Raw genomic sequence first — 19,788 nt, forward strand, 5'->3', positions numbered from 1 at the left:
ATAATCTATATACTAAAACTCTTGTTTGTTTGTTTGTTTGTGATGGAACTTCAGCCAAAACGGTACAAGACCACACGACGATTTTAGGCCCACCTTATTCACCATTGTCGCTTTAATGGTAAAAATGGTAGTTTTATTGAAATTGGTGTTATATTTTTATTTATTCACATTTTTAAGTTTTTAAAAACCAGCGCATGCGCAGTCGGGGCTGGTTCTCACGTAAGATGGCTGCCAGACCAGCGCCTACACTTACGTAAGATGGCCGCCGGGTGACAGCGCGTGCGCAGTTGCGGGGAGGGTCGTCATTTTCGTTCAGCTCCCACTTCCCGTCAGACGCCTGAATTGTTCCGCCGCCCAAGTGGGGGGAGCGTCACCGCCGCCGCTCCAAACCCCGGGCGTCTCCATCATGGCCGCCGCTCCAAACCCCGGGCGTCTCCATCATGGCCACTGCTCTGCCCCGGAGCCCCCGCCCCGCCCTCACCGCTGCTGCCACTCCTAACCATGGGCATCTCCTTTACTGCTAGGCCCCGGAACCCCGCTGTTCCATTGCACTGCCGCCGCTGCTTCTTCTTCCCGCTCTAAACCCCAGGCATCTCCATCATGGCCACCGCTCCGCTGTCCAGTTACCGCTGAGCCATTACACCGCCGCAGCTGCTCCCGCTGCCGCTCTAAACCCCGGGCATCTCCATCATCAATGACGCTGCTCCTGCTGCCGCTCCAAACCCCAGGCGTCTCCATTGTGGCTGCCGCTCCGCCCCGGAGCCACCACCCCGCCATCACCGCTGCCGCCACTCTCAGCCATGGGCGTCTCCTTCACTGCAAGACCCCAGAGCCGCCGCCGAGCAGTTAAAGGTCAGACTAATTAGACCAAGCGATCCGCTGGGCCCAAACACCTCCCACACTCTCATAGCGCCCGACCCCCTCCACTCCTCTACCCCCCCTCCTCTCCCCTCCACTCCCCTCTCCACAACACCCCTCTCCCTCCAACTCCACTCCCCCTCCCCCCATCTCCCCTCCCCCCCACTCCACTCCCCCCCTCCCCCTCCCCCTCCCCCCCCACTCCCCCCTCTACCCCCCTCTCCCCCCCCTCCTCTCCCCCCTCATCCCCTCCCCCTCTCCTCTCCTCCCCCCTCTCCCCCCCTTCCTCTCCACCCCTCCTCTCCCCCTCCCCCCTCTTTCCCCTCCTCTCCCCTCCTCTCCTCCCCCTCCTCTACCCTCCTCCCCCCTTCCTCTCCCCCCTCCTCTCCCCCCCTCCCTCCACCCTCCTCTCCCCCCAATCCCCTGTACAGGAGACAATCTCCGGATATGGGAGGATTTCAGGGATGCCGGGATCGACCTATTACTTCTGAATGGGTGGTGCCCTGTAATCCTCAACTCTTGAAGTTGTTCAAATGTCACATCAACGTTGAGATATGCTCCTCTGTAAAGTCAGTCAAACACGTGTTCAAGTACACCTTGAAGGGGAGTGAGCAAGCAGTTTGAGGAGTTAACAGGGATGATGAAATTGCACAATACTTTACTGGCAGATACATTGGTCCGTCGGAAGCAGTGGGATCAATCCTTGGATTTCCAACTCATGAAAGACGCCCCGCTGTCATTCGACTCCAGGTACATCTACCACAAGAACAACAATTCATCATCAGAGTCGATGCTGGTCGGCCGGTGAGAAATGAGGATATCACGAGAACAACTTTAACTGAATTCATGGAATTGTGTTCTCGAGATCAATTTGCAAGAACACTGTACTACGCTGATGTACCCCGATTTTACACATGGAACAATAAGAAATGGCAAAGAAGGAAGGTTGGGAAGATAGTGGAAGATCTTCCAGGTATTTTTGAAGCCAACGTTCTGGGACAAGTGTATACTGTTTTTCCAAGATGTGACCTCCACTACTTGAGACTGCTTCTCCATCACGTAAAAGGGCCAGAATCCTTCGATTCATCGAGGATGTATGACGGACATATTCTTCCTTCCTTCAAAGACATCTGCATAGAAAGAGGTTTGTTGCAAACTGACGACCATTGGCAACAGACGATGGAAGATGCTGAGTGGACAAGACTCCCCGACGCAATGAGAGATTTGTTTGTTTTGCTGACGATTGCTGAGATCAACTCTTCTCGACAAATATGGGATCACTTCAAGAATTCAATGTCTGAAGATTACCTTCAAAGAGAACGGAGAACAATCGATGATCCAAATATCATGATAGATGAGAGGCATCATGATCAGGCTCTGTTGTATATTCAAGACAAGATTGTGAATTACAACAAGACACTGGGATTCTTTCATGTGCCACTACCAAGACATGGAAGGATGAACCTTGATGGTGACAATCCAGAATTGCTGAGTGAACTGCAGTACAATAGACCTGAACAACAGTGATTTGTTGAAGAGAAGGAGCCTCTGCTGAATGCTGAGCAAAGAGCAGTGTATGACCATGTGTGCAGCTGCTTGGAAAGGAATGTTCCTTCAATGTTTTTCATTGATACACCAACAGGAATGGGCAAAACAATTCTCACCAATTTGATCCTCTCCAAAGTTCGAGGTCAAGTTGATGTTGCTTTTGCTGTGGCATTCTCTGGTATAGCAGCTACATTGATGCCTGGTGGAAGAACTGCACATTCTCGATTCAAGATACCCATCGAAGTGACCAATGTGCAACATGGAGAAGAACTCCAACATGGTTCATTTGATCAGGAGTGTGAGACTGATTGTTTGGGATGAGTGCCTGATGATTAGGAGGGAGAGCTTTGAAGCGGTGGACAGAACTCTTCGAGATCTATGCAAAAAGAACGATGAGCCTTTTGGCGGCATTCTTACCTTTTGTTGTGGTGATTTTCGACAACTCCTTCCTGTTGTGAAAAGGGGAAATGATGCTGATGTTGAAAATTCCTGCATCAAGAAATCCTATTAACGTTCAAATTATTATATTTTATTATTCACATTTTAAACTTTAATAAATCCCTTTTCCACTTGCTGTGCCCGTCAGCCGCCCATGCGCAGTAATACCTCCATGTTCCACGTCACCATGGAAACCCGACGGGCGGGAATGGCGGCGCCACCGGAGAGCCCCTAAGAATGGAGGGGGGGAGATAAGGGGGGATGGAGTGGGTGACTGGGAGGTGGGAGGGGAAGGGGGAGTGGGTGGGGAAGAAGGGGGGTTGAGGGGATGGAGTGAGGGAGGGGAGGGGAGGGTGCTAGACCAATGCAGAAAAAAACACAATTTTGAAGAAAAATCACGATTTTCATTGATTTTTTATAAAAAATTTAAGCCATTTATTTTAAAGAAAAAAGTGCTTTTTTTTCCCCACATCACAATGGCAACACAATGAGTTATGGGCACAATGGGTCCACTTGGTCTAGTACAAAAACTAAAAGTACAATAAAACATACCAAAAAAAAGATGAAAAACAACAAAAGAAGAACAGGACGAGACCGGCTGTCGGCGAAGCTGCCATGTACGGCGCCACCTGGTGGTCAGACAGTCGAGAATTCTGGACTTCAGGCGAGGGTGACAGCCCGTGCATTTCACCAAGTGGGGCATCCAGTCTCCAAAGTCAAAGGGCATTGAAAGAAGAATACTCCAGTGGTTTAGTTTAGATTAGTTTAGTTTAGTTTAGTTTAGTTTAGCTTAGTTTAGTTTAGAGATACAGAGTGCAAACCGACACTTCGGCCCGCCAAGTCCGTGCCAACTAACGATCACCCCGTAGACTAGCACTATCCTCCACACAAGGGACAATTTACAATCTTTACAAATGCCCATTAACCCACAACCTGCATGTCTTTGGAGTGTGGGAGGAAATCAGAGCACCCGGGAAAAACCCATGCAGGTCACAGAGAGAACGTACAAACTCCGTACAGATGGCACCCGTGGTCAGGATCGAACCTGGGTCACTGGTGCTGTAGGGCAGCAACTCTAACCACTGCGACACCTTTCTGGTTGTTGAAGGTCAGTCATCCTAATTTCAGGGCATCACTGCAGAGGTTCCTCACGGCATGTCCTTGGCCCAACCATCTTCAAGTGTTTCTTCAATGACCTTCCTTCCATTGTAAGGTCAGTTGTGGGTATTCACATGGATGGTTGAGTTCCATCTGCAACTCCTCAGTATATGAGGCACCCCACGCTTCCAAACAGCAAGACCTGGTCACCATTCAGACATGGGGTCTGCCATGTAGCAGATAACCTTCCAGAAGTGCCATACAATTATCCTATCGAACAAGAGAGCATAAACATCTACACTTCACATTCACTGCTGTTACAGTTGTCTCATCCCCAGATGAGTTTAGTTTTAGTTTAGTTTAGAGATACAGCACGGAAACAGTCCCTTCGGCCCACTGAGTCCGTGCCGAATAGCAACCCCCATACACTAACACTATCCTAAACACACTAGGGACAATTTACAATTTTACCGAACCTACAAACCTGTACGTCTTTGGAGTATGGGGTGGTGGGTGTATGGAACAAGCTGCCGAGCTATCAAAATGTTTAAGTAGCAATTAGTCTGAACACAGACAGGTGGGACTAGTGTAGATGGGACATCTAGGTCGGTGTGGGCAAGTTGGGCCTAATGGCCTGTTTCCACTCTGTGTGACTCTATGCCTTGGGATTTCCATATCATGTGGCAGCCATTCAATTATGCTGGACCATAATCATCATGACATTTGAAGAATCTCATTTACCAATTTACCATCAGCAAGATGTCAGAGCAGAAATAGAATTGAGATCAAGCCGTCACTTTCCTGATATTGGGCGAGGGACAAGTAATTGGCAGGACAGTGGGAGGAACGACAGTATTTACAGCCTCTCTTGGCCACTTACCCACATGATGGACATTCCATAAACCGTGGGCTGCAGCCATTCATTATTCTGCAGACTTTCATGCTCTTACTTCCTTCCTCGTCCTTCGTTAAGGGTGAGGGTTAAGGGTGAGGATTAAGGGTGAGGGTTAAGGGTGAGGGGTAAGGGTGAGGGTTATGGGTGAGGGTTAAGGGTGAGGGTTAAGGGTGAGGGTTAAGGGTCAGGGTTAAGGGTGAGGGTTAAGGGTGAGGGTTAAGGGTGAGGGTTAAGGGTGATGGTTAAGGGTGAGGGTTAAGGGTGAGGGGTAAGGGTGAGGGTTATGGGTGATGGGTAAGGGTGAGGGTTAAGGGTGAGGGTTAAGGGTGAGGGTTAAGGTTGAGGGTTAAGGGTTAAGGGTGAGTGTTAAGGGTGAGGGTTAAGGGTGAGGGTTAAGGATGATGGTTAAGGGTGAGGGTTAAGGGTGAGGGTTAAGGGTGATGGTTAAGGGTGAGGGTTAAGGGTGAGAGTTAAGGGTGAGGGTTAATGGTGGGGGTTAAGGGTGAGGGTTAAGGCTCAGCTCTGTGATGATCCTGATGTAAGCTGATCACATGGCAGGCTCCTTAACCCATGCTGAGAAACCAGCTTGCTGCAATTTTTCAACAGGTCGGGTTGAGGAAGCAGGGACTCTCTGCAGAAGGTCATAAGGTCATAAGGTCATAACTGATAGGAGAAGAATTAGGCCATTCGACCCATCAAGTCCACTCCGCCATTCAATCATGGCTGATCTATCTCTCCTTCCTAACCCCATTCTCCTGCCTTCTCCCCACAACCTCTGACACCCGTACTAATCAAGAATCCAGCTATCTCTGCCTTAAAAATATCCACTGACTTGTGGCCTCCACAGCCGTCTGTGGCAAAGAATTCCACAGATTCATCACCCTCTGACTAAATAAATTTCTCCTCATCTCCTTTCTAAAAGAACGTACTTTAATTCTGAGGCTATGACCTCTAGTTCTAGACTCTCCCACCTGTGGAAACATCCTCTCCACACCCACTCTATCCAAGCCTTTCACTATTCTGTATGTTTCAATGAGGTCCCCCCTCATTCTTTTAAACTCCAACGAGTACAGGCCCAGTGCCAACAAATGCTCATCATAGAAACATAGAAACATAGAAAATAGGTGCAGGTGGAGGCCATTCGACCCTTTGAGCCAGCACCGCCATTCATTGTGCTCATGGCTGATCATCCACAATCAGTAACCTGTGCCTGCCTTCTCCCCATATCCCTTGATTCCTCTAGCCCTTAGAGCTCTATCTAACTATTTTTTAAATTCATCCAGTGAATTGGCCTCCACTGCCTTCTGTGGCAGAGAATTCCACAAATTCACAACTCTCTTGGTGAAAAAGTTTTTTCTCACCTCAGTTTTAAATGGCCTCCCCTTTATTCTTAGACTGTGACCCCTGGTTCCGGACTCCCCCAACATTGGGAACATTTTTCCTGCATCTAGCTTGTCCAGTCCTTTCATAATTTTATACGTCTCTGTAAGATCCCCTCTCATCCTTCTAAACTCCAGAGAATACAAGCCCTGTCTTTCCAATCTTTCCTCATATGACAGTCCCACCATCCTGGGGATTAACCCCGTGAACCTGCGCTGCACTGCCTCAATAGCAAGGATGTCCTTCCTCATATGTTAACTCATTCCTGGGATCATTCTTGTAAACCTCCTCTGGACCCTCTCCAGAGCCAGCACATCCTTCCTCAGATATGGTGCCTAAAATTGCTCACAATATTCCAAACTCGGCCTGACCAGCGCCTTATAGAGCTTCAGCATTACATCCCTGTTTTTGTATACAAGCCCTCCTGAAATAAGTGCCAGCATTGAGTTTGCTTTCTTTATTACTGATTCGACTTGGAGATTCACTTTTTGGGAATCCTGCAAACAGCACTCCCAGGTCCCTTTGCGCCTCCGATTTCTGGATTCTCTCCCCATTTACAAAATAGTTTTGCCTTTATTCCTACTGCTAAAATATATGACTCCACACATTGCTCCACTATCTTCCATCTGCAACTTCTCCGAGTTGGACAGGTTGAGAGAGTGGGCAGCCAAGTGACGAATGCAATACAGTGCAGCAAAGTGTATGGTCATGCACTTTGGTAGAAGGAATAAAAGCCTAGACTACTTTCCAAATGGGGTGAAGATACAAGAAGTCAGGGGTGCAAAGTGACTTAGGAGTGCTGGTTCAGGATTCTCAAAAGGTTCAAATGCAATGTTAGCATTCATTTTGTGGAGACTAGAATATAAAAGCAAGGATGTAGTGCTGAGGCTTTATCAAGCACTGGAGAGGCCATATTTGGAATATAGTGAACAGTTTTGGGCACCTTATCTGAAGAAGAATGGGCTGGATTTGGATAGGGTAGAGAGGAGGTTTATGAGAATGATCCCAGGGATGATCAGTGTAACATATGAGGTGTTTGAAGGCTCTGGGCCTGTACTCACTGGAGTTTAGAAGGTTGAAGGTGGATCTTATTGAAACCTAATTGAAAAATGAATGGCTTGGATGGAGTGGATGTGGAGAGGATGTTTCCACCAGTGGGAGAGTCTAGGACCGGAGGGCACAGCTTCAGAAATAAAAGGACGCACCTTCAAAATGGAGCGAACACAATACACAATATTGGAAACTGAATATTTTGGTTAATTTATGAAATATCACCATCACTGGCAATGATGTTGGCCATTCTTACTCGCACGAGATATGTTCGTGAGCTGTCATTTTGATCTTCTTCAGGCTCCCTGGCTAGGTCTTTGTGGTCAACTTTCAAGTGAACTCACTAACTTGAGATTCAGAGGTTAGAGTTTGCCCGCTGAGGCACCACTGACAGAAAAATATAGACAAGTAGAAAATTAAAATTAAAAATCATTGTTTTACCCCAACCATCCATAATATTTAATGTAGGAAGTTCAGGTATGACCTCGATAAGGCCATCAAGAAAAGAAAAGAGGCACCTTTGCTCTAAACTGGAGGATAAGACTGACGATCAGCTGTTGTGACAGGACTTGCACACAAGTGGCAGCTCTAGCAACAGCGAGCCAGCACTCCCAGATGAGTTCAACGCCTTCTACACTGGTTTCAAAAGGTCAAACATCAATGTACCTTCTTGTGCTCCCAAATCCTCCAACGATAGTGTGATCCCAGTCACGGAGGAGTTCGTCAGGAGATCGTCCATGAGGGTGAACCCTTGGAAAACACTTGATTGAAAGATACAGCACAGAAACAGGCCCTTCGGCCCACTCAGTCCACGCCAACCATTGATCGCCCATTTACACTCGTTCTACGGTATGTTAATACACTTTCTCATTGACTCCCTACACTAGGGGCATTTTACAGAAGGTCAATTAACCTAGATATATAAAGTTTAAAAGAGAAGCATAAGTGGACATTGGACCGCTGGGAAATGATTCTGGAGAAGTGGTAATGGGGAACAAAGTAAGGGTGGAGGAACTGAATAAGTGTTTTGTTTCAGTCTACACAGTGCAAGGCACCAGTAACATGCCAGAAATTCAACAGAGTCAGGGGACAGAAGTGAGAGCAGGCACTATTACTGAGAAGAAGGTAAGCACAAAATGCTGGAGTAACTCTCCTGAGATGCTGCCTGACCCACTGAGTTACTCCAGCATTTTGTGTCTACCTTCGATTTAAACCAGCATCTGCAGTTTTTGTTCCTATTACTGAGAAGAAGATGGTTGGGAAGCTGGAAGGTCTGAAAGAGGGAGCTACAGAGATTGTGGAGGCATTAATCGGGGTCATTCAAGTATCACTGGAATCAGGAATATTCTCAGAGTGTTGGAAAATCATAAATGTCACTCCACTGTTTAAAAAGGGAGTGAGACAAATGGAAATTATACACCAGTTAGTCTGACCTTTGTGATGGGTAAAATGTTAGAGTGCTTTATTAATGATGAGATTTTGGGGGAATTGGAATTGGAGTCTGAAGTCAGCATGGTTTTGTAAAGGGGAGATCTTGCCTGTCAAATTAGTTGGAGTTTTTTAGGCGGTAACAAGCAGGATAAGCAAAAGAGAGTTGGTTGATTTACTTGGATTTTCAGTAGGCCTTTGATAAGGTGCCACATGTGAGGCTGCTGGACAAGAAAGTTCATGGTAAGGTCCCAGCAGGGATAGGAAATTGGCCAACTGGCAGAAGGTAAAGAGTCAGTTGCGATCCCACTGGCTCTCCACTTAGCACTGGACCACGCACAATAAAAACACATCCCTCAGGCTGTTGTTCACAGACTAGAGATCGGCATTCAATACCATCATCCCCTCCAAGCAGGTTACCAAGCTCACAGAACTGGGTCTCTGCGCATCCCTCTGCAACTGGTTCCTTGACTTCTTCATAACATATAACATATAACAACTACAGCATGGAAACATGCCTGTCCGGCCCTACCAGTCCACGCCGACCATTCTCTCTGACCTAGTCTCATCTACCTGCACTCAGACCATAACCCTCCAATCCCCTCCTATCCATATACCTATCCAATTTACTCTTAAATAATAAAATCGAGCCAGCCTCCACCACTTCCACCGGAAGTCCATTCCATACAGCCACAACCCTCTGAGTAAAGAAGTTCCCCCTCATGTTACCCCTAAACCTTTGTCCCTCAATTCTGAAGCTATGTCCCCTTGTTGGAATCTTCCCCACTCTCAAAGGGAAAAGCCTACCCACATCAACTCTGTCCGTCCCTCTCAAAATTTTAAAAACCTCTATCAAGTCCCCCCTCAACCTTCTACGCTCCAAAGAATAAAGACCCAACCTGTTCAACCTCTCTCTGTAGCCTAAGTGCTGAAACCCAGGCAACATTCTAGTAAATCTCCTCTGTACCCTCTCCATTTTGTCGACATCCTTCCTATAATTTGGCGACCAGAACTGCACACCATACTCCAGATTCGGCCTCACCAATGCCCTGTACAATTTCAACATTACATCCCAACTTCTATACTCGATGCTCTGATTTATAAAGGCAAGCATACCAAACGCCTTCTTCACCACCCTATCCACATGAGATTCCACCTTCAGGGAACAATGCACAGTTATTCCCAGATCCCTCTGTTCCACTGCATCCCTCAATTCCCTACCATTTACCCTGTACGTCCTATTTTGATTTGTCCTACCAAAATGCAGCACCTCACACTTATCAGCATTAAACTCCATCTGCCATCTTTCAGCCCACCCTTCCAAAAGGCCCAAGTCTCTCTGTAGACTTTGAAAATCTACCTCACTATCAACTACTCCACCTATCTTAGTATCATCTGCATATTTACTAATCCAATTTGCCACACCATCATCCAGATCATTAATGTAAATGACAAACAACAGTGGACCCAACACAGATCCTTGGGGCACTCCACTAGACACTGGCCTCCAACCTGACATACAATTGTCAACCGTTACCCTCTGGTATCTCCCATTCAGCCATTGTTGAATCCATCTTGCAACCTCACTATTAATACCCAACGATTTAACCTTCTTAATCAACCTTCCATGTGGAACCTTGTCAAATGCCTTACTGAAGTCCATATAGACAACATCCACAGCCTTGCCCTTATCAATTTCCCTGGTAACCTCTTCAAAAAATTCAAGAAGATTAGTCAAACATGACCTACCAGGCACAAATCCATGTTGACTGTTTCTAATCAGGCCTTGATTATCCAAATAATTATATATATTGTCCCTAAGTATCTTTTCCATTAATTTTCCCACCACAGACGTCAAACTAATAGGTCTATAATTGCTAGGTTTACTTTTAGAACCTTTTTTAAACAAAGGCACAACATGCGCAATGCGCCAATCTTCCGGCACCATCCCTGTTTCTAATGACGTTTGAAATATTTCCGTCATAGCCCCTGCTATTTCTGCACTAACTTCCCTCAATGTCCTAGGGAATATCCTATCAGGACCTGGAGACTTATCCACTTTTATATTCTTCAAAAGTGTCCGTACCTCCTCTTCTTTAATCCTCATAATTTCCATCACTACTCTCCTTGTTTCGCTTACCTCACATAATTCAATATCCTTCTCCTCGGTAAATACCGAAGAAAAGAAATTGTTTAATATCTCCCCCATTTCTTCCGGCTCAGCACATAGCTGTCCACTCTGACTCTCTAATGGACCAATTTTATCCCTCACTATCCTTTTGCTATTGATATATCTGTAGAACCCCTTGGGGTTTACTTTTACATTACTTGCCAAAGCAGCCTCATATCTTTTTTTCGCTTTTCTAATTTCCTTTTTAAGATTCCTTTTACATTCTTTATATTCCTCAAGAACCTCATTTACTCCCTGCCGCTTATATTTATTGTATATCTCCCTCTTTTTCCACAGAACATTATCAGTATGAATTGGCAGCAACACTTCATCCTCATTAACAGTCAGTACGGGAGCCTCGAGGCTGCATGCCCAGCCCTCTGCTCTACTCACTCTATACTCGAGACTGTGTAGCCGGAAGACTGTGTAATCTTCCTGGGAAGATTACAGAGATTTGGCATGTCAGAGAGGATTCTCTTTGACTTCTACAGGTGTACAGTAGAGAGCATATGGACTGGTAGCATCACGACCTGGTTCAGCAACGAATGGCAAAGAATGAAGAATAGAGCAAAAAGTGGTGACCACTGCCTAGTCCATCACTAGTAATGTGACCGACCTCCCCACCAGCAAAGAGATCTACAGGAGTTGTGCCTCAAGTAGGCAGCCAGCATTATCAGAGACCCACACCAACCTGCCCACACTCTCATTTCATCCCTGCCATCAGGAAGAAGGTACAGGAGCCTGAAAACTGTAATGACCAAGTTGAGGAACAGCTTTTTCCCAACAGCCATGAGGCTATTAAACACTGCAAGGGCAGCATGGTGGCGCAGCGGTAGAGTTGCTGCCTCACAGCACCAGAGTCTTAGAAACATAGAAACATAGAAAATAGGTGCAGGAGTAGGCCATTCGGCCCTTCGAGCCTGCACCGCCATTCAATATGATCATGGCTGATCATCCAGCTCAGTAACCTGTACCTGCCTTCTCTCCATACCCCCTGATCACTTTAGCCACAAGGGCCACATCTAACTCCCTCTTAAATATAGCCAATGAACTGGCCTCAACTACCTTCTGTGGCAGAGAATTCCACAGACTCACCACTCTCTGTGTGAAGAAATGTTTTCTCATCTCGGTCCTAAAAGACTTCCCCCTTATCCTTAAGCTGTGACCCCTGGTTCTGGACTCCCCCAACATCGGGAACAATCTTCTCGCATCTAGCCTCTCCAACCCCTTAAGAATTTTATATGTTTCTATAAGATCCCCCCTCAGTCTTCTAAATTCCAGCGAGTACAAGCCTAGTCTATCCAGTCTTGCTTCATATGAAAGTCCTGCCATCCCAGGGATCAATCTAGTGAACCTTCTCTGTACTCCCTCTAAGGCAAGAACATCTTTCCTCAGATTCGGAGCCCAAAACTGCACACAATACTCCAGGTGCGGTCTCACCAAGGCCCTGTACAACTGCAGTAGAACCTCCCTGCTCCTAAACTCAAATCCTCTTGCTATGAATGCCAACATACCATTCACTTTCTTCACTGCCTGCTGCACCTGCACGCTTGCTTTCAATGACTGGTGCACCATGACACCCAGGTCACGTTGCATCTCCCCCTCTCCTAATCATTCACCATTCAGGTAATACTCTGCTTTCCTGTTCTTGCCGCCAAAGTGGATAACCTCACATTTATCCACATTATATTGCATCTGCCATGCATTTGCCCACCCGCCTATCTATCCAAGTCACTCTGCAGCCTCCTAGCATCCTCCTCGCAGCTAACACTGCCACCCAGCTTCGTGTCATCCGCAAACTTAGAGATGTTGCATTCAATTCCCTCGTCTAAATCATTAATATACACTGTAAATAACTGGGGTCCCAGCAGTGAGCCTTGCGGTACCCCACTAGTCACTGCCTGCCATTCCGAAAAGGACCCGTTTATTCCTACTCTTTGCTTCCTGTCCGCCAACCAATTTTCTATCCACCTCAACACTGAACCCTCAATACCGTGTGCTTTAAGTTTGTACACCAATCTCCTATGTGGGACCTTGTCGAAGGCCTTCTGAAAGTCCAGATATAACACATCGACTGGTTCTCCCTTATCCACTCTACTAGTTACATCCTCGAAAAATTCTATAAGATTCGTCAGACATGATTTGCCTTTTGTAAATCCATGCTGACTTTGTCCGATGATTTCACCACTTTCCAAATGTGATGCTATCACATCTTTAATAACTGACTCTAGCATTTTCCCCACTACCGATGTTAGGCTAACTGATCTATAATTCCCCGTTTTCTCTCTCCCTCCCTTTCGGGTTTGATTCCGACTACGGATGCCGTCTGTACGGAGTTTGTACGTTCTCCCCGTGACCTGCGTGATCTTCAGTTTCCTCCTACACTCCAAAGACGTACAGGTCTGTAGGTTAATTGGCTTGGTAAAATTGTAAATTATCCCTAGTGTGTGTAGGATTGTGTTAATGTGTGGGGATCACTGGTCGGTGCGGACTCGGTGGGACGTAGGGCCTGTTTCCACGCAGTATCTTTAAACTAAACTAAACCTCCAAATCATCTCTGAACTACATAGACGGGGACATTTTTCTGTCTTTGCACTGTTATTGTATGTTTGTTTGTTTATTAATATTCTGAATGTTTGGTTGTTTATTATGGTGTTTACAGAGTACTATATTTACTGAAGTCTGGAGAAGGGTCTCCACCCAAAACGTCACCTATTCTTTGTCTCCAGAGATTCTGACCGACCCTTCTTAGTTCATGCAGCACTTTGTGTCTGTCTACTATGTTTACATATCTGCTGTGCAGCTGCAAGTAAGAATTTTACTGTTCTGTTTTGGGACCTATGGCAATAAAACTCTCTTGCCTCTTGGATGCAGGGAGTGGCAGGATATGGATCACCTGCAGGCATTGCTTTAACTTGGCTTCAAGTTTGGCACTGACATGTGGAGGAATGAGGAAGGAACTGCAGATGCTGGTTTAAACTGAAGAAAGACACAAAATGCTGGAGTAACTCAGCGGGCCAGGCAGCAGAGCCTGGCAGCCCATTCCTTCGCTCCAGAGATGCTGACTGTCCCGCTGAGTTACTCCAGCACTTTGTGTCTATCTTTGGCACTGATATTGTGGGCCGTTCCTGTGCTGCACTGTTCTATGAAGTCTCGTTACTGATGCTAGGCAGGAAACGCAGCAGGGTATTCGAGAGCAGCAAAGGGGAATGTTGAATGAAAGTTAAGTGTTGGGCAGAGCAGAGACAATAATCACCTGGCCCTTCCTCGGAATAGTGTGGTGGGATATGTCTGCTTCAGAGGAGATCGCAGGCACGCCCACTGCCTTGAAACGCCACCAGGGGATGTTTGTGGTCAAATTCTCCAGTGAACTCACAAATTTGAAATTTAAAGGTACGAGTTTTGCCAATTGAGGCAAAACGAAATAGAAAATAAAAATGATTCTTTTACACCACCCCCATTCCAGTTGACTGAAGTCAGTGGAGGCCAATTCACTGGATGAATTTAAAAGAGAGTTAGATAAAGCTCTAGGGGCTAGCGGAATCATGGGATATGGGGAGAAGGCAGGCACGGGTTACTGATTGTGGATGATCAGCCATGATCACAATGAATGGCGGTGCTGGCTCGAAGGGCCAAGTGGCCTCCTCCTGCACTTATTTTCTAAGTTTCTATGTTTCTATGAATTCTGGGTTTCCAGGACTTTGGCTGAACAGAGGGGGGTGGGGGGGGGGGGGGGGGAGAGAAGCTTTAGCATCGAGATAATAAGGGAAGTCTAATGCACAGAGTGGGAATCAAAGCAGAAGAGATGGCGGATTTGTAGGTTTCTTGCAGCTCCAGGCTGAGAAGGAGGAAGTTAATCACAAAAAAGCAGGAGTTACTCAGCGGGTCATGGAGGACATGTAGAGTTTGTTGTGCGAGGGGAAGGTGACAAGGAGGCTTACGATCAGTAATATCAATCAGGGGGCAGTGGAACTAGTCTGCCTGTGCTGCTGGGTCATGCTCGGTTGGTTCATTTGGTTAGTGTGTGTATCTTGGATTAGTGCCTGCCTTCCCACACAAGGAGGAAGTGAAGTGAAGTTGAAGGCGGGTCTGAGTGCTGGAGCCAGGGCTGAACATTACAGAGCAGTGATCTCAGCGGTGGGAGGGTGTGCCGGCTGGTATATAAGCCGGGCGGCCGGGGCTCCACACACAGCTTGGCTTGGAGTTGGGATACGCATTCCGGGACCGGCGGATGGCGAACCGGGCAAGCAGAGCACAGTGAGTGTGGAATGGGCACACAGTGAGTGTGGGGTGGGCACACAGTGAGTGTGGACACACAGTGAGTGTGGACACACAGTGAGTGTGGACACACAGTGAGTGTGGGGTGGGCACACAGTGAGTGTGGAGTGGGCACACAGTGAGTGTGGGGTGGGCACACAGTGAGTGTGGGGTGGGCACACAGTGAGTGTGGGGTGGGCACACAGTGAGTGTGGACACACAGTGAGTGTGGACACACAGTGAGTGTGGGGTGGGCACACAGTGAGTGTGGAGTGGGCACACAGTGAGTGTGGGGTGGGCACACAGTGAGTGTGGGGTGGGCACACAGTGAGTGTGGGGTGGGCACACAGTGAGTGTGGACACACAGTGAGTGTGGACACACAGTGAGTGTGGAGTGGGCACACAGTGAGTGTGGACACACAGTGAGTGTGGAGTGGGCACACAGTGAGTGTGGGGTGGGCACACAGTGAGTGTGGGGTGGGCACACAGTGAGTGTGGACACACAGTGAGTGTGGACACACAGTGAGTGTGGACACACAGTGAGTGTGGACACACAGTGAGTGTGGACACACAGTGAGTGTGGACACACAGTGAGTGTGGACACACAGTGAGTGTGGACACACAGTGAGTGTGGACACACAGTGAGTGTGGGGTGGGCACACAGTGAGTGTGGAGTGGGCACACAGTGAGTGTGGAGTGGGCACACAGTGAGTGTGGGGTGGGCACACAGTGAGTGTGGACACACAGTGAGTGTGGGGTGGGCACACAGTGAGTGTGGGGTGGGCACACAGTGAGTGTGGACACACAGTGAGTGTGGGGTGGACTTGCACACACGATCCACGCGTGGGGCAAGTAGCGCCGGCTCATCGCAGCCACACTGGCTGCCTCCTCTGAGGAGCTTGCTTCACTGAGGGCACACACACACACACACACACCACACACACACACACACACACACACACACACACACACACACACACACACACACACACACACACACACACACACACACACACACACACACACACACACACACAACTCACACACACACACACACACACACACACACACACACACACACCCCCCACACACACCACACACTCACACACACTCACACACACACACACACACACACACACACACACACACCCCACACACACCACACACTCACACACACACACACACACACACACACACACACACACACACACACACTCACACACACCCCACACACACGCACACCACACACACACACACACACACACACCACACACTCACACACACACACACACACACACTCACACACCCCACGCACACCCCACACCCCACACACACACTCACACAGACACTCACACACACACACATGCACACACACACACATACAGACACATACACACACTCACACACACACTCACACATACACACACATACACACACTCACACACACACTCACACATACACACACATACACACACTCACACACACACTCACACACACACACACCCCACACACATAGTGCTGGAGTGTCTCTGCACACAAGCTGCAGGTCTCCACACTGAGAGTCAGGGGAGAGGGAGACACACAGACCAGGAAGGGTGAGGTGTGAGAAGGACAGATCAAAGCTGATGCTGGCCAAGGCAATGTGGAGCGGTTCATCATGGGTCGCCGAGGGGAAGGTGACGTGACATACTAACGAGTTGGCAAAATTAATCAGGAGAAACTGGACGGAGAAGCAGGACGTGGGATGGAGGGGGAGAGATGGGAAGCAAGGTCACTAGGAGTTAGACAAACCGTGTGAGTTAGAGTTTGTGCAGGAAGCAACTGCAGATGCTGCTTTACACACACAACAGAGTGCTGGAGAAACTCAGCGGGTCGGGCAGCATCTCTGGAGAGAAGGGCCAGAGACAAGGTCTGAAGAAGGTGTCCCGACCCAAAACAGAGAAGAAACCTATTCCTTCTCTCCACAGATGCTGCCCGACCCGCTGAGCATTTTGTGTCCATCTGCAGTTCTTTGTCTCACACTAAGTAAAAGTTTGTCTATTGCCTCCAGAGATGCTGCCTGGCCACTGAATTACTCTGGCACTTTGTATTTTACTAAAGGAAGGAAGATTTGTGTGCTTCGATTGTGTGCTTCTTTGGATGAGACCTACTTTACATACTGATCCTTTGGCTAATTGCTGGGTTATTTTGAGATGAATGTTGTGTCTGGTACTAACAATGGTGTATTGGGGATATCTGGGGTATTGGGCTTGTTCTTGTAACCTTTAAGAATGAAACAGAAATGAGGTATCGGAATATAATAATCATGAAAGTGTATATTGAGCGTTCTAATGAGAGGAACAAGGAAGTTATCCGCCCACCTTCACCATAAGCTAGAGGATTGTTGGTGTGCTTACTTACTGCCCATTGTGCCTCCTGGCATGTAGGGCAACAACAAAGGTCCTCCACTCCTGTCTGCTCTGGGCTAGTTTCTGGACATGACCCCAGGTCAATGCCATAGTTTGCATTTCCTCTACAGCTTGATGCCATGTGGTTTTGGGTCTCCCTCTTTTCCTTTTCCCTGCTGGTGTCCAGTGCAGGGCTATTCTTGGGATGCTGTCTGCTTCTCTTCGGCTTTCACCATTGACATTCATCCTAGCGTCTGGCGATAACCCTGAACGTCCGTCACACCCAGCAGTGTTGATTGCTTCAGTTGTTGTTTCCGTAACATATTTGTTTTACGAGGCGGGTTTGCTAGCCCTGTGCTCAACCCCCAACCTGGAGGACCAGTAGATCGCTCTTGGTCTCGTCTCTACCCATCCACCTGTCCAGCATGGGAAGCCCTAACAGGAGACGAATCTCCTGCTGCCATAGCACTAGGGGTCACAGACACACGGGCTCCCTGACCACGACCAGGTTGCAATCCGACGGGGAGCTGATGGTGCGCGGTTGAGTTTAAATGTTATTTTTACCCACTCCTCGAGTCGCAGCAGGGTCAGGAGTTGTCTGCTTAGTTTCTGCTGTTACCTATTTTAGTCTGAACTTTACCCAGCGTGGGGAATGTGGAACTAAGTCTGTGTCACGAGGAGTGGCGGTGACCATCAACGATTGATGTGTGTGTGGCTGGAGAGGGATGAACGACTGTGGTGAGGTGAATCAAGCTGAGGAGGCGTGTGTGGCGTAGAATCCAAGAGCTGTACAGCATGGAGATTGTTCCTCCAGCCCACCTTGCAGACCAGATTCATACGTTCCAGGAGCAGAATTAGGCCATTCGGCCCATCAAATCTACTCTGCCACATCAATCATGGCTGATCTACCTTTCCCTCTCAGCCCCATTCTCCCGCCTTCTCCCCGTAACCCCTGACACTCTTGACTTTCTGGACTAGTCCTACTTGCCTGCATTTGGCCCTTAGCCCTCTAAAACCTCCTGTCTGTGTGGATTATGAACACCTTGGTCTTGTTGGGCTGAATAGGTTTTCCCCACACTCTGGGTACAAGATAACGTCTGATTACAGAACAGTCTTGAAGTGTTTCTGTACCAAGTTTCCAGCTGATTCCACAAGCTGGACTAACTCAGCAGGTCACACAGCATCTCTGGAGAAAGGGGATGGGTGATGTTTTGGGTCAGGACCCTTCTTCATTTGGGAGCTTAATAGTAATCTGCAGTCAGACTCCTGTGGAGATGAATGTGTGGGGAAATAAGCAGTGGGTGAACAAGGTGGACTCAAGGATTCTCTAGTTTAGTTTAGAAATACAGCACGGAAACAGGCCCTTCAGCCCACTGAGTCCGTGCTGACCAGTGAACCCCGCACACTAACGCTATCCTACACACACTTGGGACAATTGTTTTAACATTTATACCAAGTCAATTGACAGACAAACGCACGTCTTTGGAGTGTGGGAGGAATCCGGAGATCCCGGGGAAACCCACGCAGGTCACAGGGAGAACTCCATGCAGACTGCACCCGTAGTCAGGATGGAACCCGGGTCTCTGACGCTGTAAGGCAGCAAGTCTACCGCTGCGCCACCGTGCCATCTCTGAGTGTGGACGAGATGGAGTCACCTCCAGCACTTCACTCCCAAGTTGGAGGAAGGGAAAGATAGCAGGAAATTTGGAGCAAGTGTGGATTGGAAGGAGATTAAAGACTGGGCGATACACGAGGGTGATATCGAGGGGAAATCCCAAGGAATGCAATTGGGATGGTCATGTGGATGCGTGCCTGCAGATAGTGAGACAGTGTGGAGTAGATTCAAAGGGAGAGCTAGGATTTGGGGGAGTACTGCCTTGGCTGCACCTCCGTGTGGTACCGTGGAGTTGTCCTGTGAATGGCCAAGGGCAGGCACTCCCGGGATAGCGTGGTCCAGGTCACGTGCCGAGACGGAGCGTGGCACGGGAAATGATATCACCCCGCGCACGACTATCGTCAGGGTGACTCATGGAAGGAAGTGCCGAGTCGAATTTCTGGAGAGATGCCAAATGCCCCAAAACTGGTCATTACCAGGTATAATTTCAGAAAGGATCAACTGGACAAATTTGCATAACTCTACAAAAGCAAATGCAAATATTGGAATTCCCTGCATGACAGGAACTTACACAAAGAATGCTCCGCCACTCTGGCGACGTTTATGACTCATGCAAATTCATCACTTTGTCCATTGCACATCAATTTATTTCTTTATAATTTTC

The 19,788-nt window shown here is 48.0% G+C and overlaps 1 protein-coding gene across 1 annotated transcript in view; it reads left to right on the forward strand.

The window, feature by feature from the left end:
• The first annotated feature begins 15,052 nt into the window (after window positions 1-15,052).
• The window catches only part of LOC144606678 (endoribonuclease ZC3H12A-like), a 29,206-nt gene continuing 24,470 nt past the window's right edge, over window positions 15,053-19,788 (forward strand). The window contains exon 1 of the mRNA XM_078422980.1: window positions 15,053-15,122. The gene's annotated coding sequence lies outside the window, so the exon portion shown is untranslated. The remainder of the gene's footprint in view (window positions 15,123-19,788) is intronic.

The sequence above is a fragment of the Rhinoraja longicauda genome, chromosome 27 (assembly GCF_053455715.1).
Source record: "Rhinoraja longicauda isolate Sanriku21f chromosome 27, sRhiLon1.1, whole genome shotgun sequence".
In the NCBI taxonomy this organism is placed as follows: Eukaryota; Metazoa; Chordata; class Chondrichthyes; order Rajiformes; family Arhynchobatidae; genus Rhinoraja; species Rhinoraja longicauda.